Here is a 22,817-nt window from a genome sequence, read left to right as displayed (position 1 = left end):
TAAAGTAGATTCTTATTTGCTCAATACAATAGGACTTATATTGTCCATCTGCTAGGCTTTATACTCTGTTATTCAAATAGGTCTTGAAGCTTCTGTGCTTGGTAATCACTATGTAGCATCTCTATGCATACACGTGCCTGCATACATTGTTTATCAACAGTTCCTTATTTATAAACAACTTGCCAACCGCTTAATCTCCTTGTTCACATATCCCATGATCAATCATAGCCATCAGATCTTCAAACTTGACTAGGTTCAATGTATCGTTCAATCTGAAAAATGTTTTACCCCACCTTGGAACTTGCATACATTTCTTGGAACTTGTGCTAGGGTATTGTGGTTCAATCTGAGTTGTAGATCTTCCTGCCAATCTTCCTTTTGCCATAGATTCTTTAACAAACTTCATGCATGGCATACCAATCATTTAATCATAGCCATCTCATTAGCTTCCTTCATTAAATAATGCTTTAATTCATTCAATGTATTTTGTTATTGTTCACATATCCAATGATAGATGATGATGGGTTCACATATCCTACAGGTTCAGTTGTTGTTGTGGTAACTTAGTTGCGAACATAAATGATTAGAAAGAATGGCATACCTACATTTGAAGACTATGGGAGACACAACACCATTCTAATATATTCACACCTTATTATAGCTACAAATGTCAGGTTGTTGAAGCATCAAGCAAAACGGAAGACCAAAGAGCTATGGACAGTGACTACTTCTGATCATGAAGCAATACTGGATACTCTTAAGCAAAGAGATGACCCTTCAGACATACTTGAGTAGTAGGTCTTTAATGATGCCTTATTTTTTTTATCATGCATTTCATTTCAAACAATGATCATTAAACCTTAATGTTCAAGTTTTTAATGTGTGTATTAAGGATGTGTTCAAAATGCAGGTCTATTGATGAATGTTTTTTTTTGGCAACATGGTTTTTGCATGCTCATAGTGGGTACCCTCAATATAATTGGAAGGGATGTATTTTTGCAGCATGACTTATTATCATGCATTTGATGAGCTTTACAATTTTTGTTATTAGACAACATGATGCAGAGGCCTACCTAAAACTCCAAATAGCAAGCCCAAATCAGGTTAGGCTAGTGACCCTTCAACTACTCATAAGGGCCCTGTAAGGAAGGACTCTACACCTTGGATGAAACTACACACACATTCCCTAGTCTTAGGCCTACTCAAGATGAGTAAAAGGATTCAACTCTTCAAATAGGTTTTATCGGTTAGACTTTACCGATAAGATGAGTAAAAGGCTTCAATTCCTCAAATAGGATTTATCGGTGACCTCCACTCCTTGGGATTTGGAATTTGGTCAATGCATAACATCTAAGACCTCTTTCAAGCACTAGTTTTGATCTTGGGAATCCAATCCTTATACCTCCTTTGTAAACCTACCCCTCCTACTAGTAGTCATTCTAGTCCGGTGTTTTGGCCTTAACTCAAAAATACTACACACACGGACACAAACAACTTATCATTTCAGACACCCTCTTGGGAGTTGTAAAGATCCCCAAAATGGTTTGATCAGATCTACAAAAATAAGGTTTGCTCCCTTTAGAGGCTAAGAGACCTAATAGGAGTAATTAGCCCCATTTTCCAAAGCAACTACATTTACCAGTAAATCAAATGAAAAATCAACTTAACAAGCATGTGGGGGGTAGTGATAAACTTCTAATTCCAAGGTTGCACACCTAGAATCCATCAATGAGAAAAATTATGATGACTATCCTAAAACTTGTCCTAGGTAGTCACACAAAGATGCCTACCTAAATATGTTCATCTCTCCACACAACAAAGTCTCCCCTACAAAAAAACAAAAAAACACTAAAATATAAAGGCTAATCCTGCATCCCTCCAAAGGAAAAGTCTACTAATGGATGGGAGTGCAAGATAAAGCCATTTTGCTTCAAAACCCTCTCCAAACCCTAACCTTCTGGGTCACAGTCAGTAGAATGAAGGTTTCTCTCTACTCCCAAACAACTAAGACCTCAAACCACCACCAAAAGAAAGTTAATTGGTATAAGAGTACCGAAGGGTTGAAATGCCCTTAACCTATTTTGGCTTTTGAGACCTTCCAGTGGTCATGTACATACTTAAGGACTGGCCCCAATCCATTTTGTTTGATTGTTTTTGGCAGTTTTTGAATTTTTTCCTTATCGGCAAAATCTACCCTGATCGGAAAGTCTTACCCCAATGAGGTCGCCAGAGTTGGAGTAGTTGTATCGAGTATCGGCAGGTGTATTTTCAAGTTACCTCAATGAACCGATAAGAAAGCATAGGCATGGAGTGAAGATTTTTCTTTCTACACCAATGACCAAATGAGCCATCAGGTATCGACAAGAGGTGTTGCACGTTTCACTGATGACCCGATGGGAGTTATCGGGTAACAAGGAGAGTGGTTCCATGTTATCCCACGTACCCAATGGAAAAGTGGATGGACCGGAGTAAGTCATAAGCTATTAGAAGGAACGCTTCAGTGTTATCTTGATGACAAAGCACGTGCATTGAAAAGAGGCGACTTAATGACCCTGCAGGTTGAAGGTGGATCAACGACAGACATTATGCTGCATGATAAAGATGCTCGAAAGTTATCTACCATGACTTGGCGACCATGGTGGGACCCAGCTAGAGAGAAGAGCTTCATTTCAAGTAGTTGGAGAGGCCATGCTAAGGTGGAAGGACAGAGACCTCGGAGCCAATCAGGGGGTGCCACGTGAGCAAGATCAGACGATTGGGCTAACATGTTTGGAGGAGTCCCGATGACTCAATGGAAATGCCCAGGAAGCGGAGGAAAGCATCAGCTATCGGATGAAGGGATTTCTTTCTATCTTGATGCCAGATGGGAAAAGTGGGAGTGGTGGAAATTTTCATCGGTCATCAGAAGTAAAGTTTTGAAGTCTTCTCGATGACCCGATAGGAAGTGCGGAGCATGGAAAGTTGACAACGGGCATCAGAAGCTAGGTTCTGAGGCTATGCCAATAAAGAAATTGGTTTTCAATTTATAACTATCTATGTTTCACAATGGATGGAATGTATAAAAAGACCCAACCAACATTTGTAAAAGGGTTGGACGGTTCGAGACTAGAACAAACACTAAAGAAATACACTGAAGTCTATTTTCTGGTTTTCTATCACTGAGTGTTGTACTGTTTTGTTTTTGTAGCGTCGTAAATTGTACGCACTTGCTAGGGTGGTACAATTTCACACTTAGTTTAGCACCCGCCTTGGCGCATTTTGTATTTTGCATTGCATTTCCCCTTTAGCACTTAATTAATTAAATTAATTAGGTCTAAGGTCCTATTTTATCATTTCCTACATCATAAAGTTGGGCCCTTTCATTAAAGTGTGCCCCTTTCATTTTATTCCTCCAATACATCATTTAATCAAAAACCCTAATTAGGTCCTATTTTGAACTTGGGGGCTTGATTTCGGGGGTCAAAACATCTCGAAATCAGCTGTAACTTTGGTATTCTCTCTAAAATCATCATATCCGACGGCCCTGAAAATTTGGTGAAAAGTTGTCGGGACCATGGCGCCCGGTGCACATGGTCCCGGACATTTTTCCCGAAATTTTAGGAGCGCGATCCAATCATAAAATAAAGCTTAACCCCAAGAAATTGGTGGGATATTCAATCTCTAGGTCGGCCAAAATATGAATTTATGACCTAGGGTTTCATACATAAAAGCTCTCTTTCCTCATTTGAAGGGATCCGATTTTTGTTTTCAGGACCTCATATGCAGCGAAAGAGCAGATCTTTGAAGACTTCAACAACATTCAACATCCTTCTATCAAGCATTTATCAATTTCATTCATCCATTTAGGGCTTTGAAGACATTGAAGAACAATAGGAGATTACCGACTGAAGATTGGCTTGTACTCCTCCCTTGAGGGTTGGGTATGATTTCATGTTGTTTTCATGTCTTTGCATAAGCTTCAATATATCCTTTATTCATGCTTTAGATCACTTTGCATCTTGATTTAGAGCATTTACATTATCATTTACAAGCAATTAGGGTTTACTTTCTAGGTTGCTCTAGTTTGCTTTCTTGCATTTAAGGACCTTGCACACACACTAGGTCTGCACACACAATACATTTTACAATACAACTTGGCTATTCGTGGAGGTGGAAATCACCGAAGTGGGGGTTTGACTAAGGCAAAACCCTATATAGCTGCCCAAACACCTTTTCAGATATAAGTGCAGGTTTCAGGACTCGGACGACGCTGCAAGTTATAGATCCGGAAGAAGCAGACGGAGACCAAACAACACACCAAATATCAAAGCAAAAGACCAGGATAGGGGCGTGGGGCGCCCTGGTCCTGCCAGGACAGGGGCACTGGGCGCCCTGGTCCTCCTAACAGACAGCAGTTTTCAGCATTTTTGACAGCTTTTCTAGAGTGCAAAACAACAGTTTCCGGAGCAGTTTTAGGGGCAGAATCAGGACAGTGGCGCCCGCGCCCCCGTCCCGAACATTTTCAGTCAGATTTTAACTCTGAGTACGCATTTGCATTCTTGTCTTGTCCTTGTGTTTACATCTTTCCATTGTTTAAGTTCAATTCTGCAATCTCGTTATTAGTTCATACTTGCACTTTGGGTTTAGGGATTGAACTTGCATCATTCTATCTATCATTTACAACAAAGGAATAGAAATCCTAATAGGTAGCCCGTGGCTCTCTCTTCCACAAGAAGAAGTAGCCAATTGTGTGATACCTCTAGGCTCTTTCGTATTCCACAAGTGTGTGGTTGAAAGTGAGATTAGGGCATGTTTGCTTAGTGTCACTTTTTCTCCCACACAGTTTTGTTAAAACTCATTACAGTTTTGTAAATTAAAGCTTCCTTTTTATTGTTCATTTCTTTGTTTTGAATTCACAGTGTAAATATGGCTATGTCTTGAACCTCCACTGTAGGATCCACGTGGCCATTAGAGTTCTTCAGGGAGAGCCGAAAATGTATAGTAAGAGTAGAGTAGCAGTAGGAGGAAACTAGGAAATAGCCATCACCATTTCTACATACTGAGCCTAGGTGAGCTTGGTGATAGTCTGGCTAGATGTCAGTAATTTGAAGGAGATAACTTACAGGGGAAGGAAATTGTTGAGAACTCAAAGAAGATCCAGAAGGCTACAAGCCTGAAATCAAGACATTGTGTAACCAAAGGGGGAAAGTTTGCTAAACCAAAAAAGATGGGTGGTTTCTGCAAAGAGAGAAAGAATGTGTGTTTCCTTCACCCTTGCAAGGATTTAGTGAAAAATCTTACTTTGTAAGCTTGAAGAAGGTGAGTTAAGCAAACAAATGTTAAGGAAGCCCTTAGAAGTCTAGAGGGGTATACTTGGAACCTGGAAAGGGATAGAAGAAAACCATTAAAGAAACTTGTTTAATGGTAAATAGGTAGCCTCTCTATCATTAATTCATCTTTCTTTCTACTCCATGGAGGGTGGGGTTCTAATCAGTCTGTACGGTCACGTACAACAGGTGCAAACTCAGAATTTATGGGGAAACTGTAGTAATTTGTGTATATTGATTCTCAAATTCCAACTCCAACAACATCAACCTTGGGAATTGAGCCCACAAGTCTTATACAACTCTCCAATGGTTTCCCACCAAATTTGGAGTAGGTTGGAGCCATTGAAAGGCTTCCCCAACCGAATTACACAAAGTTCCACTTTTGCACTCGAAAGTTACATTTTTGCAATTTTGCTCACAAAGTTGTTATACTTCCTAAGGTTTGGGTCCACACACATGGACCAACCGAACACACACAAAAACATGCCTAAAACCTACTAAACATAAATCTAAACCATCTACTACCCCTTTTTACCACATTGTCCCAACTAGCTTCTCAAATTGCCTAATTGGTGACATGAGCTTACATGGTGGGGTTTATTTGCATACATGAAATATAAGACACACTAACACACCCTAATGATCCTAGTCTTCATCCTCAGGGTCATGAATAGCTTGTTGATGAGGTGCTCCTGCACCACAACACTATTTAACAATTTTTGATAATATAATTATCGCAAAACCTTTATGCTCATGTAGGTCTTTTTTGATGATATACAATAGTATCACATTATGATTTTTGCATCAACATAGTGGGTTCTCTTGATATAAGTCAAAGGGATGTATTTTTATGGTATATAATCCAACCTTTTCATTTATTATCATGCATTTTAGTTGAAGTGATTATCATAAAGCCTTTATGTTCATCCATTCATTTTATGTGTAGACTAACAATTCTTAAAAATACAGGTTCATGCTAGATCATTCACCATTGATTGGTTTACTCTTGGTGATGGTACATATTCTTTTGTGCGTTAATGAGATTAAATTTTGTGCATAAACACTTATTCAAGTGAATGTATTGCTATTTAGAAATTACCATATCTACCATCATCTTCAACCATGCAGAGAAATGCAATGACGAGGGCTTTAATCAACATGTGTCTTTCTTCAAAGTTATGCTTGTATACTTGGCAAATAAACTGGTAAGTTTCATAATTATACAATCTTGTATGTCTTAAAAATGTTTCAAATGATCTATTTATAATTTGAAAAAATAATTTATATTAAGTGTTATAATTTGTTTCTTGTAGCACATTCATTCTGCATAAAAAGGTTACTTATTTTGGTCTTCATTTATATGTAGGCATTGTTGTACGTAAGCTTTTCTCTTAGGACATGAGGATGTTTGATGCAGATGAAGTGTGATGTTATATTTGTATATGGATGTGAATTGATGTAACTTTGTTATGATGATATACAATTTCCATGAGCAAATTGGTTTAGTTATATTGATGATATACAATGTATATGTACATGAGTACATTGGTGTAGTTGTATTCATAATGAAAAAAAATCATGTTTGCATATCCCTTCATGGATGTCACATGAAAGTGTAATGGTAATTATATATATACAAGACATAGAAATATTGATGATCATTATGTGTCTACAGTGTAATGCTTGTTTATCTATATTTTTCATTGAATGAGGCTGACGATTTTTTTGTCAACTTTTCAAAAAATGCTTCTGTAATAAAACCGTAGAGAAAATTGAAAAATCAAGATAGATTTTTGTAGGTACCCCTCTCATTGCCCCATAGGTTCAAATGGATCATTTGCAGGTGCCCCAAATTCCGAGTTAGGGCTCGTCAAAGTTTGATAATTTTTAGCACTTAGGGTGCTCAAGGGACGATGCCGATAGGGTATGACCCCGAGCATTCGACCAAGTGGGGGGGAAAAATAGGAGCATGCATAGGGTAATAATGCCTAACTAGACATGTCACATCTGACAGTTCATTATCATGATGAATAGAATGAGAAATTTTCCACATGACAACATTTGATTGAATGAGACTAACGATTTTTTTGCCAACCAAAAAAATGCTGCCCTAATAAAACCGTAGGGAAACTTAAAAAATAGAGATAGGCTTTTGTAGGGACCCCTCTCAAGGCCCCGTAGGTTCAAATGGATCATTTGTAGGTGCCACAGATTTCGAGTTAGGGCCTGTCAAAATTTGACATTTTTTAGCACTTAGGGTGCTCAAGGGACGATGTCGGTAGGGTATGACTCAAAGCATTCAACTGAGTGGGGGGGAAAAATAGGATCATGCATAGAGTAATAATGCCTAACTAGACATGTCAGAGCCAATGGTTCATTATCATGATGAGCAGAACGATAAATTCGCCACACGACAACATTTGATTGAATGAGACTGACAATATTTTTGCCAACCAAAAAAATGTTTCCCTAATAAAACCGTAGGGAAAATTGAAAAAATAAGATAGGATTTTGTAGGGACCCCTCTTGTGGCCCCATAGGTTTAAATGGATAATTCAGAGGTGCCACAGATTCTGCATTAGGGCCCATCTAAGTTTGATAATTTTTAGCACTTAGGGTGCTCAAGGGATGACGTCGTTAGGGTATGACCCGAAGCGTTCGACCAAGTGTGGGGGGGGGGGGGAATAGGAGCATGACTAGGGTAATAATGCCTAACTAGACATTTAAGAGCTGACGGTTCGTTATCAGATGAGTATAATGAGAAATTGGCCACACAAAAACATTTGATTGAATGAGACTGATGATTTTTTTGCAAATTGAACAAAATACTGCCTTAATAAAACCATATGGAGACTTGAAAAATGGAGATAGGCTTTTGTAGGGACCCCTCTCATGGCCTTGTAGGTTCAAATGGATCATTTGCAGGTGCCATGGATTTTGAGTTAGGGCCCATCAAAATTTGATAATTTTTAGCACTTAGGGTGCTCAAGGGATGACACTGGTAGGGCATGACCTCGAGCATTCGACCAAGAGGGGGGGGGGAATAGGAGAATGCATAGGGAAAAAATGCCTAACTAGACATGTCAGAGTCGACAATTTGTTATCACGATGAGAAGAACGAGAAATTCACCACGTGACAACATTCGATTGAATGAGACTGGCGATATTTTTGCCAACCAAAAAATGCTGCCCTAATAAAACCGTAGGGAAACTTGAAAAACTGAGATAGGATTTTGTAGGGACCCCTCTCATGGCCTCATAGGTTCAAATTGATTGTTCGTAGGTGCCATGGATTCTGAGTTAGGGCCTGTCAAAGTTTGACAATTTTTAGCACTTAGGGTGCTCAAGGGACGATGCCGATAGGGTATGATCCCGAGTGTTTGACCAAGTGGGTGGACAAAATAGGAGAAAGCATAGGGTAATAATGCCTAACTGGACATATCAGAGCCAATGGTTTGTTATCACGACAAGAAGAATGAGAAATTGGCCACGCGACAACATTTGATTGAATGAGACTGATGATGTTTTCGCCAAGCGAAAAATGCTGCCCTTATAAAACCATAGGGAAACTTGAAAAACTGAGATAGGCTTTTGTAGGGACCTCTCTCATGGCCCCGTTGGTTCAAATGGGTCATTTGCAAGTGTCACAGATTCCGAATTAAGGCTCATCAAAGTTTGACAATTTTTAGCACTTAGGGTGCTCAAGGGACGACGTCGGTAGGGTATGACCCTGAATGTTTGACCAAGTGGGGGGGAAAAATAGGAGCATGCATAGGGTAATAATGAATTTTATTATATTGTTCATTAAATGAATTGTATTGTGTTATTCATTATACAAACAACACTTACAATGAAATGAAATGAATTGTATTTTTCATTAAATAACCATTATTAACCATTGTTAATTATTGGAAGTAAGATTAAATGTTTCCATGATAACACCTTGCATAGATGAGTAAGAATTTATATGATCAAATATCAACTTCTATATATATGAAAATGTCAAATGATTACAAGTGTATGTCCATACACAAATATAGCATAAACACCAACTCAAACAAAATGTATGTCTATATATGTGAATGTATGTCCATATACAAAATATACATGCCAACTTGACATGTAAGCATCCCAAAACTATCTATAACATCCTAACCTACTGATGGATCATCAAAATCAATCCTCTTCATCGCAATGCTCAGCTCTGAATGATCCTGCACAAGAAAAAACAAATCACAATTAAGATTAGTTATATTATATAACTCACATTCGAAAAGTTAACATAAAAATGAACTATAATTGAACTATTCTTGTTTACCTCATCTCCACATTTTCTCTTCAACTTTGCAGCACTCTTGATGTATGTCTTTGGTAGAGGAGGTATGTTTTCAATATTTTCATACACAACCTACATATGTTCACAAACATGACATTGATACAAGTTAGCATGTAATTGTCACTGATAATAACAAATTATATCTACTAAACACAAAATAAAATAAACACACAGGTACTCAAGGCATCTCTTCTTCTTCTTATTCATCTTCAGGTATATTGGGTGTAGTCAACAAGGATGTGAAGCCAAGAATTCTCTATGATAACTCAATGATGAATGGATAGTACCAAATTGGTATTGAGAGGGGGGGTGAATCAGTACAGACAAAAAACATAGTCCTAAAACTAGTTTGTCAGTAGACACTGTGCTTTGGTAGACAAACAGTAACACCGGTCTTAAATAGTGTACAACCGGCAAAAACCCAGAGTAGCTGAGACAAGCATAAACTGGTTGACACTTATCTTTTCATACAATCTAATACTTCATTTCCATTTCACCCTATTGTATGCACATGTAATCTATCATCAAAATATATAAATAGCTAGATCAACATGGTTTACCTTCAGACACAAATCACTTAAACCATCACATGAATAACACCACACATGACACACAAATTTTTCACATGGAAACCCAATTGGGAAAAACCACAGTGGGGATGAATACCCACAAGCTGTTTTTGAACTCTTTAGAAGTCCGCTCTGTTGGGAGCCTTGTCTAGTTAAAGACTGATACAATAGGTTATGTTAGGAACCGATCCTGTTGGGGATCACCCAGTTAAGGGATGGCTAGAATACCCGGTTAAGGGTTAAACCCTGTTAAAGGATACCTTGTTAGAGGATTTCAAGAACTCAATGGTTTTGAGTCACCCTGTCAAAGGATTTACAGTAAGCTGGTTAAAGCTACCCTGTTAAGGGATTTCCCAACTGTTGAAGTGGTTAGAGATCAACAGGTATTACAATGATCTGGTAACAACACTCAATGCCAATGTAGATCTGCTTTAGCTCCTCTTCACCTTCTGCACTTACACTTTGTAGGTATCACTTCTCTCCTCTAGTCTGGCAAGAATCACATATCTCTTCACTTGGACACACACACACAACTTTTGCCAACAACTTCAGAAAGAAACACAACATTGACCTTATAGAAAATAGATAGGTTGGTAGCATAAACCCTAAACCCTAAACCTATTAGGTTAAGCAATTCAAACGGTTCAATCCTGACCATTGAGCACATTGCATTAAATGCAATAGTCTTGAACCAATCTCAAGATGTTCTCCATCATTCATTTTCCACCGCTTTCATGGTGGCTAATAACCCATCACACGTTTTCACCATTTACAGACTTCGCACATTCCTGAGGTAGATAGGAACAATCTCCTTCATGCAAGATCCTTCACGCACACAAGAGTGATGTGGCAACATGATCTGTTCTTCATTATAATGCTAACTCATTACACAAAGTCACCGGTTGAGTCACATAGGCTTGAAGCACTTCAATCGGAAACCTTGAAGTTAAGACTACCAATCGGTAGTCATACAAAGCTTCCATGTACCGGTTTCCATATCAACATGTAGGTTCACCTTGAACAAACACACCACTTCACTTTGGCACATATACCGGCTCACAATGTTATACCGGTTCTTGGTAACATACTGGTTCTCTCTTCTTCAACATATTGACATCAATGACAACATACAATGTCATCATGTCCTCATACCGGTTCACATAATGCCAACAATCTCCCCCTTTGGCATTGATGGCAATATACAAAGATATCTCTCCGCTTCACATCTTCTCCCCCAATTTCTCCAGATATCTTCTCCGCTTCACTTCTTCTCCCCCTTTGACAACAATGCCAAAGTGGAGGCACAAGCTTCCCTATTCCATTATGCTACTCCCCTTGAAGAGTAGCATCCTTCAACACATCAATCTATAAAAAATTTGACTATGCAATACCTGACTGATGTGGAGCATATACCTTTAGTTCACCTCCTGAAGGGGAAACACCTCTAATTCACCTCTTAAGTACATAAATGTAGCCTTTGGGAGAGGCTTGGTAAATATGTCTGCTAACTGCTCCTTACTGGAAACATGTTCCAGTGCAATCTCTTTGTTCTGAACCTTTTCCCTCAAGAAATGATACTTAAGCTCAAAGTGCTTGGTTCTAGAATGTAAAACTGGATTCTTGGAGATGTTAATTGCACTAGTATTGTCACAAAATATACTTATCGGTTTAGATAGAGGAACTCTGAAGCTATTTAATACATGCTTCATCCAAATTATCTAAGTGCAGTTCATGAAAGCTGCAACATACTCTGCTTCTTACTCATCCATGAGACCAGTCTACCACCGAGAAAGAATGCACCACCGGTTGTGCTCTTTTGGTCGTCCACATTACCTGCCCAATCAGCATCTGTGAATACTTTCAAGTTGAAATCCTTGCTATATGGATACCACAATCCATAATCAATAGTTCCCTTCAGATACCTAAGAATCCGCTTGACTACAACCAAGTGGGATTCTCTTGGACTTTTCTGGAACCTTGCAGTAATGCCAATTGCATGTGCAATATTTAGTACTCTATGTACTACATAATGCAACTTACCAATCATTGATCGGTATTCCTTCTCATTAACCAATGTTGAGTCATCCTCTTTGGATAGTTTACAACCGGTCACCATCGGTGTACCAACCGGTTTGCTATCTTCAATTCCAAAGGTTTTCAACACCTCTTTGACATACTTGGACTGAATGATAAAGATTCCATCTTTCATCTGCTGAATCTGTAGTCCAATGAAGAACTTAATCTCGCCTATGAGTGACATCTCAAGCTCTTTCTTCATCTCATCTGCAAACTCATGACTCATCTTGTCATCTCCACCAAAGATAATGTCATCAACAAATACCTCGCAGATTAGGATCTCATCTCCTTCATATTTCAAGTAGATATTGCTATCTTTGCTTGTTCTCTCAAATCCAATCTTCACAAGCTGGGAGTGCAGGCATTCATACCATGCTCTAGGTGCTTGCTTTAGACCATATAAGGCTTTATGTAGCCTAGACACCATGTCACTGTCTTCAGATAGGGCAAACCCATCTGGATGTTCTGTATACACCTCCTCTTCAAGTAAACCATTTAGGAATGCATATTTAACATCCATTTGATATACTTTGAATCCTTTAAAAGCTGCATATGCAAGAAGCATACGAACTCCTTCCAATCTGGCTATAGGAGCAAAGGTTTCTCCATAGTCTTCTCCTTCTTCTTGGGCATATCCTTTACACACCAGCCTAGCTTTGTTTCTAATCACTATGCCATTCTCATTTAGCTTATTTCTGAAAACCCATTTGGTACCTATGACATTTTTATGCTCCGGTCTAGGTACCAAAGACCATGTACCATTTCTCTCTATCTGGTCAAGTTCCTCTTCCATTGCCTTGATCCAGTCTTCATCTTTATGTGCCTCTTTCAATGATTTAGGCTCAAATTCAGAGATCATACATGATTTTTCTCTGACCTTTCTTCTTGTAAGGATTCCTGCATCCTTATCTCCTATGATCTACTTAGGATCATGATTAAACTTGATATACCCAGGAATGGTCTTAACAGATTCCTCTTGCTTTTCTTCTTCATCCTCATCTCCATCAGTATCAACATCTACATCTACGAGTGTAGGAACACCGTTACTAGTACTTGGTTGACTAGCAACTAGTTCTCAGAAGGTTACTATTGGTTCATCTCTTACTTGCTTACTGTCGGTTTCCTCAAGTTTTCCAATTTTCATCAACTCTAACATTAATGCTTTCCATAACTCTCTGAGTCCTATTATTGAAACACTTGAGAGCTTTTCTCTTGGTGGAATACCCTAGGAATATTCCCTCATCACATTTCACATCAAATTTTCTTTGGTGTTTGCTCCTCTTGATGTAACATTTGCTACCAAACACTCTAAAATAGCTAACCATAGATGTCTTACCGGTCCAATACTCATAAGGAGTTTTATCCTTACCTTTCTTGATGAGTACCCAGTTCATTGTGTAGACTGCAGTGCTCACCGCTCCAAAATGTGTGAGCAACCTTTCCTTGAATCAACATTGTTCTTGTTGCTTCAACCATAGTTCGGTTATTCCTCTCTACTAGGCCATTCTATTGTGGAGTCCGGGGGGTAGATAGTTGCCTCTTGATGCCATGTTCTTCATAGTACTTGTTGAATTCATCGGAAGTGAATTCCCCTCCTTGATCAGTTCTAAGGCACTTGATCCTTTTATTGCTTTCCTTCTCCACTAATGCTCTGAAAGCTTTGAACTTTCCAAAAGCTTCAAACTTATCTTTCAAAAATGTGACCCACATCATTCTTGAGTAGTCATTAGTGAGAATCATGAAGTACCTATCACCCTGCACACTCCTAGTTTTCATACAACCACACAAATCAGTATGCACAAGATCAAGTAAATTGTCAGCAGTGAAAGGTTTACCTTTAAAGGTTGAGGAAGACATTTTCCCTAGTTGACACTCTCTGCACAAGGTATTTTCTGGTTTTCTCAGCACTGGCAACCCTCTGGCTGCCTTGATCTTACTGGCCTTCACAATGTTATCAAATTTTACATGGAAGAGTCTCTTGTGCCATATCCAGTTGTCATCGAACTTGGCCATAAGACATATACTGATATTTGCATTCAACTGAAACAAGTTACCTTTGGTCTGCATGCCAGTGGCCACCAATTCACCATTTTTGAATTCCAAAGTGAGACCACTATCATTCAGCTGGGCAACACTCAGAAGGTTGTGTCTGAAACCATCAACCCAATACACATTGTCAGCACTACTCTTTCCATTCAAAGAGATGGACCCTCTGCCCTTGACCATACATGGTGCATCATTACCAAAGCAAACCACACCACCATCATACTCTTCCAAGGATAGAAACTTTCTCTAGTCACCAGTCATATGGTGAGAACAACCATTGTCAATAATCCACTCATTGGAATTATCAAAGTGGGAGACAAGAGCCTTCTTGTCCGACACATTTTCCTTGACAGCAACAAACACAATATCTTCATTTTCTTCATCTTCTGATTCCTCATCTATGACACCTTCATCAACTGCCACAAAATAGTTTCTCTGGTTTCCTCCTTTGAATTTCCTGAACCTTTCCAGTTTGTCCTTGTTGTCACCATTAGGACAATTTATAGCAATATGTCCTATCCGGTTACAAGAAAAGCATTTCAAAGGGAGATTACCTATGTATTTACCGGTTCCTTTAGGAAGTTTCCTAGCAAGAAGAGCTTCAAATTCCATCAGAATCTCCTCATCATCCATTTCTCTACTCTGTATTGGTTCACCACTGGTGCTTGCTTCTTTTCCTTTTCTGGATGGTACAGCAAAAGCTTTAAAAGCTGATTCAGTCTTTTGAACACTGCCATCAAAACTATTTAGCTCATAGGCTGTCAATTTTGCAATGATGGAGTCTAGGGATACCTTTGTCTTGTCTATTGATCTCAACTCCTGAATAGCAGCAACCCTTATTGCATAGACCAGTAATAAGGATCTCAGAACTTTGCTTACCACAATGGACTCTTCCATTTTACCACCTGCACTCTTGATATCTCTGACAATAGTTTTGATTCTTCTTCCATACTATTGAATGGTCTCACCTTCAACCATCCACATGTCTTCAAAATTCCCTCTAAGGCTTTCTTCCTTAGCTTGTTTTACATGCTCATCACCGCCATAGATATTTTCAAGAGTATCCCATACTTCTTTGGGATTTACTTTATCTTGGACATCAATAAACTCAATGTCAGATAAACTACTAATTAGGGCTTCCATGACTTGCCCATTCTCCTACATCTCTCTCTTTTGGTCATCGATGAGAGTATCAGTAGGGGCAACATAAGAATTCTCAACATATCTCCAGTGTTGAGCACCCATTCTTCTGATGTATATCTTCATTCTATCTTTCCATATATTGAAATTATCTCTGTTGAACTTTGGACCTTCCCTCTTCATCATTAGACTGGGATCTTTTCCTCAAGAGGTTAAGCTTATAACACAAAGGACCTAGAGGACGCTCTGATACCAATTGATAACTCAATGATGAACAGATAGTACCAAACCGGTACTGAGAGGGGGGGGTGAATAAGTACAGACAAAACTACATTCCTAAAATCAGTTTGTCAGCAGACACTATGCTTTGGTAGACAAACAGTAACACCGGTCTTAGATAGAGTACAACCGGCAAAAACCTAGAGTAACTGAGACAAGCATAAACTGGTTGACACTTATCTTTTCATACAATCTAATACTTCATTTCCATTTCACCCTAGTGCATGAACAGGTAATCTATCATCAAAATATATAAACAGCTAGATCAACATGATTTACCTTTAGACACAAATTACTTAAACCATCACATGAATAACACCACACATGACACACAAATTTTTCACATGGAAACCCAATTGGGAAAAACAACGATCGGGATGAATACCCACAAGTTGTTTTTGAACTCTTTAGAAGTCCGCTCTATTAGGAGCCTTGTCCAGTTAAAGATTGATACAACAGGTTCTGTTAGGAACTGATCTTGTTAGGGATCACCTGGTTAAGGGATGGCTAGAATACCCGGTTAAGGGTTAAACCCTATTAAAAGTTACCTTGTTAGAGGATTTCAAGAACTCAATGGTTTTGAGTCACCCTATCAAAGGATTTACAGTAAGTCAGTTAAAGCTACCCTGTTAAGGGATTTTCCAACTATTGAAGTGGTTAGAGATCAATAGGTATTACAGTGATCTGGTAACAACACAATACCAATGCAGATCCACTTTAGCTCCTCTTCACCTTCTGCACTTACACTCTGCAGGTATCACTTCTCTCCTCTGGTCTGACAAGAATCACGTATCTCTTCACTTGGATACACACACACAACTTTTGCCAAAAACTTCAGAAAGAAACACAACATCTACCTTATAGAAAATAGATAGGTCGGTAGCATAAACCCTAAACCCTAAACCTGTTAGGTTAAGCAATTCAAATGGTTCAATCTTGACTATTGAGCACATTACATTAAATGCAACAGTCTTGAACCGATCTCAAGATGTTCTCCATCTTTCATTTTCCACCGCTTTCATGGCGGTTGATAACCCATCACTTGTTTTCACCATTTACAGACTTTGCAAATTCCCGATGTAGATAGGAAAAATATCCTTCATGCAAGATCCTTCATGCACACAAGACTAACGTGGCAACATGATCTGTTCTTCATTATAATGCTAACTTATCACACAAAGTCACCGATTGAGTCACACAGGCTTGAAGCACTTCAACCGAAAACCTTGAAGTTAAGACTACCAACTGGTAGTCATACAAATCTTCCATGTACCGGTTTCCATATCAACATGCCGGTTCACCTTGAACAAACACACCGCTTCACTTTGGCACATATACCGGTTCACAATGTTATACCGATTCTTGGTAACATACCAGTTCTCTCTTCTTCAGCATATTGACATCAATGACAACATACAATGTCATCATGTCCTCATACCGGTTCACATAATGCCAACACTCTGTACATATACACAACAAGTATATGAAACTATCAATCTATGTCTAGACGTGTATAATCACTATAAGTTATTTAAATTATTCATTCAATCATATTTGTATTCAATTACCTTTCCCTTGTCTCCAACTGTACTACCATATCCTAAATCACACAGCCCCACACTCGTGTTGCTTGTGCCCTACAAGAGTAAAACAAGATATACATGCAAGTTACTACATAATCTAATTAATACCAATATAAATGATGAGCATGTATGTACAATAAAATACAAATGACTAGGTGCAATAATATATGTACCGCTAAGCTATCAAGGCCAAATGAAATGGTCGTCAAGGTGCCCTCCTGAATCTATGTCAACTCCTCCTCGGTCATCATCTGTTAAATAGACCATGTAAATAAAAATTAGTACTTAATATTATCTAGGTTATAAATATTCATTTAAAATATAGAATGAACTGTGAAAATACAAATCTTACCACTACAACATCAATGTATGATGAAGGTGCCTCCTTGCCTCTACCATGTGAGGACTCTCTAGGTTATCCTCTAGTATGTGTCATAACATCTGGTGCATCATGCATCTCATGCACCTCATAATTTGCATTGTGTGCAGGAGGATCAATAGGTTGTCCAACTAGACCCAAGCATACGTGCCCACACATGACATAACTATGGCCCACGCAAATGTGTGGAGCTGAGGAGGACGTGTCAGCACCACTAGATGCACCACTACCATCAAAAGTAGGCTGAGCTATTAACCCAACCTGAGAAAACAAAAGTCTACTCAAAGAGTGAATAGCTAATATGGTCTTTGATGTGGCCTCACAAATGATATATGGATGTTGCATTGGAGGTGGGGGATCAGTAGGAGGAGGGGGGACACATGGGCCCTATACTACTTTGACTGCCCTAGGTCTATTTTGGGGCATACCTAAACCCACACCCTGGAAAGGTTGGATGTCAAAGTAGTTCACATATTTTCCTAAAACAAACTCAGCATATAATTTTTTATGAAGTAGAAGGGGACATCGAGATTGTTGTTGGGTGGTTTATCGAAAACCATCCATCAACGATCCCAAAATTGTTTTACAATACCATCATTAGTGCATCATTTAATAGAAAGTTTTGTTTTTTTGGGGTCTATGGGTTGACCAGTGTGGGGCTTGACAAACAATGTGGTGATAGCAGCTGTGGATATCTCAAGATCCTTGATCTCCTTATAGGATAAGCCATCCGCATATTGCTCCCTCATAGAATCTCGCCACAAAAGAGTGAAATTGTGCTCCTCAGTGATGGTTTCCATACTCTTTATGATTGACGTGAGGGGATAAAACATTGGGTTTAGGTGAGGGATCATATGATAGACATCTGCAGTCCCCCTCAATTGGTTCAAATTTTGTGCAATTAAATCCTGAATTGAGGGGGGGTTTGGCAAAGGAGAGTTTGGTTGTTACGGTTGTGGTTGATCAATGTTTTCACCGTTATCCCCCATTTTTAACCTAATTGAATGTAAACAATTGAATTTAGTTAACAAATTTGAACAATTTTGTATTTGATTTAAAAAAACCTAGTTTTCATGAAAAAAAACCATATGTTCAATGAAAAAACAAATAAACATTAAAAAAAATATAAAAATTGAATGAAAATGATTGAAAACAATAAAAATCCTACCTTTTAATGTATTTTTTAGCAAATTTGGGTCAAATAACCGGATATCGGATTCCAAAAACATCATGCAACCCATGGGTTAAAAAACTCATGGGCTATCACAGTCCAATTATATTGTCTTAGAAAACCGGATATCCAATTTTTATACTTAAATTATTTTAAAATAACATTATATTATATAATATAATAATATATTATTACATTATATAATAATATATTATTACATTATATAATAATATAATAATATATTATATATTATATTACATAATATATAATATAATAATATATTATTATATAATATATTATATATAATATAATATAATAATATATTATATAATATATATTATATAATTATATAATATATTATTACATTATATATATTATATTATATAATATGTAATATATAATATATTATTATATTACATTATATACTATATAATTTATTTATTAATTTAAAATTGCCTATAAAAATCGGATACCTAATATCCAATTTTCTTATGTGTTTACCATGTCAAGGTGTACTGACACATAGGCCAAGCAAAAAGTCAACACGGATTTTTGCATTTTTAGGCGATTGGAGAATGCTTTTTTTTTTCACATCACCACTTTTTGCCCCCCCATGATCCTGCACTAACCCGAAACTTCTTGATTATATAGAGGCACATCAAGATATAGTTTAGAAGTTTCTTCTAATACCCCATGACACTCAATTGCATTAATGATTGCATCTAGGTTGAAGGGATCTTATTTAGGTGTCTCAAGTATCCTCTTGGTCTTCTTTTCCTTTGCTTTCAAATTTCCTTCTCCCTTATATTTTCCTTTAGAGCTTTCTTCCTCTCCTTGTTTGATTCTATTTTCTCTTATTTTTATTACAAAGGCTTCTTTTTCCTTTTCTTCCTCTTCTTCATCATAAATCTCTATATTCACAAGTTGAACTTTTCTCTTTTAATTATTTTCTTAGGCCTTTTTTTTCTTTTTCTTTTTAGTAGGAATCTCAAATTGTTCAAGGACAACTAGAGCAGACCTCTTTCTACTAGGTAGAGTCTACGTAGGTTTGGAAGACTTGGTAGGAATAGCAATGATAGTGGCAGACTTTTGGTTCTTCTAGGTCCAAAGGATGAATGTGGGGCATTTGCTAGAGTTTGACATACCTTAATAGTACTTCTAGATTGGACCCCTAACTTCTTCTCTAGATTAGCCTTTACCTTTTCAAATCTTTCACCTACCCTTTTCTTGATTAAATAGTTTGTACTTTCCTCATATGTACCAAACCTTTTAGCATTAGGATCCTTTTTCTTATTGACCAAAATATCAACATAAGCACCCTATTCAAGCTTGGAAACCTCATGTGGTGGTTATGAAAACTATATAGTTTTGGGCTCAACCACCTCCATGTAATAATCATATTTGTCAAACATGAATGTAATGACCTCCTTATACCCCTCTAAAACTTGACTAGGAATTCTATGCCTCATTTGGATTTCCCTTTGGAATGTTTTGAAGAAACCCCAATAAGTAGCATCACAAGTTTTACCATTTGAAAAGTTGTGTATATGATCTCTAATTTGAAAAGCTATAAGAATATATTTCCTTTAGATAATATTCTTTACATCAGGCAATTATTTTATTGGATAAATCATTAAGAAGATAATTAGAGACCCATACTAGAAGTCCAATAGTCACAACCATAGTAGTTCACAAAGAACAAAACTTTTCCCTCTTTAACCATCTAATATGCTATGTGGATAGTTGGTGTAGTGGCAGAGCCCTCTCTATTTGTAAAGTATATCTTATAAGAAGGGATAACATTAAGAAAGCCACTCCCCTAGGTAAATGTGTAAAATCCTGGTGAATATTTCAATATTTTGGGAGAAAATATTAATTTTTTGGTTATTTTTTTTTAAATAGGCAAAAAATATTAAATTTCATTGGTGAATTTTTCTCAGTTGCGTAAGAATTGCATGAAAATTAAGGCAAATTTTTCATTCTTTTGGGAAAAATATTAATTTTATTGGCAAATCTTGTTCTTTTGCATGAAATTTAAAAAAAAATTAAGGCGAATATTTCATTATTTTTGAGGAAAAATAAGAATTACATTGGCAATTTTGTTCATATTGTAGGAAAAATGTGGAAAAATTAAGGCAAATCATTCATTATTTTTGGGGAAAAATAATAATTACATTGGAGAATCTTTTTCAATCACATAAAAAATGTAGAATAATTAAGGCTAATCTTCCTTACTAATTGGAAAAAAAAACTAATATAGAAAACACATCACATCTTAGTTGTAAGTGTCCTGCATATTCGTATGAAATCTTTTAGAAAGCCACTTTTTGGCACATGAAATCTTGATCAAGGATTCTTTGCTATCCTTTTGCATAGAAAACTCAAAACATTGTGTACGTCAGAGAAAGAAAAATACGAAGGATAGCACATATTTAATATTCAATGAGAAGCTAGCAGTCTTAATCCGTGTTGAGGTTTGTGAGTCATGTACAAGGGTCGAGACTATTGGAATGAAAGATTTCTTGTTGTATGAGAGAAGTAAATATCACATAGATTAATATAGTATAAGGAATAATCCAAAGTATAGATGTGATAGTCAATTGCCGCCACTTTGGAAATCGAGAAATAAGGTCATTATATACATGTTGCATTTCAAAATGTAGAAGATAGAAGTTATATCATTCACATGTTGTATTTTAGAATGTAGATGATAAACATTTTCTAGAGATAAGTTTTTAGGAAGTCTTGTTTTTTTTCTTGCAAATGTTTTAAAATTAAGTGCATAGAAGATGCATATACCATGAAATAAAGAAAATTAATGACTTACCTTGCAGCCAGAGGGTTATTAAAATAGCTAAAGATAACCAGAGGGTTATTCAAAGGCTTGAGTGCAATTGCAAATAATTCCAATTTCTTTGGAAACCACCATGTCCCCCTTATAATGGGTAGAATGTAGAGAGAAAGTTGGGTAAGACACAAGAGATGGGGTTTTGGAGTCAAGCATGCCTTCTTGACCAAAAATCTCAAATTTCTACCCTACCAAGAAATGCAATGAGAATATTGTATCCTGGTATTCTCTACATCAATAACCATAAATGTGTGATAGTGGCATGACTCTTAATGTAGTTCACATTCATGGAATATTTTTGTGTCTCTAAACCAAAGCTTTCATGAATAACTGCCTAGAGGTTTTACGACATTGCATTGTTGCAATACATGTTATACAATCTTGTAAAAGGTTGGTAGTTTGTTGCATTCCTTATGATCATAAAAGGAATATCAAGGTCATAAAGAAGGATTCTGTAATTTTCTCATCTTCGAGGAGAGTAGAACTAGAAATGGGGCTTTGTCTTGTCTAGTGTGTGGGATGGTTTCATGGTGAAAGAATGTACACTTTCTTTCAGTAGTTTTTCAATTAGTTCATGAATAGAGTACTATATTTATTATTCTTTCTAACATTGTCTTCATTTTTTATTTCAGATATTACATTAATGGTGAATCATAATATTAACGATATTTTGATTTGTCTTAGAAATTTCATTGTCAATGTTTGACTGTGTAGTGTGAATGTGGATTTCCTTCTAGGAAGGAAATACATTCTATTTGTAAGTTACTATAAGTTTGGAGTAATATAATGGATCTATAAGAATAATTTGTGCAACTTAACATGAAGTTGGGTTTGCAATCTTGATCTCATATTCGACTCCAAGATCTGTTTTAGAAATATATCAAAATCAAATTCCAACTAAATGTAGAATAATTAAGGAACATCTTTCACAGTATTTTTGGAAAATAACCCATATAGAAAGTGTTTTGCATATCCATTGAAATTAGAAACGTACTTTGTAGCAGATATGAAATCTTCATCTCAAATTCTAAGCAATATTTTCACATAGAAAACACTCCTCCTATCAGAGGACTTTATGCTTGTC

This window comes from Cryptomeria japonica, chromosome 7 (assembly GCF_030272615.1).
Source record: "Cryptomeria japonica chromosome 7, Sugi_1.0, whole genome shotgun sequence".
NCBI classification, from domain to species: domain Eukaryota; kingdom Viridiplantae; phylum Streptophyta; class Pinopsida; order Cupressales; family Cupressaceae; genus Cryptomeria; species Cryptomeria japonica.
Note: the sequence above shows the minus strand (reverse complement) of the source record.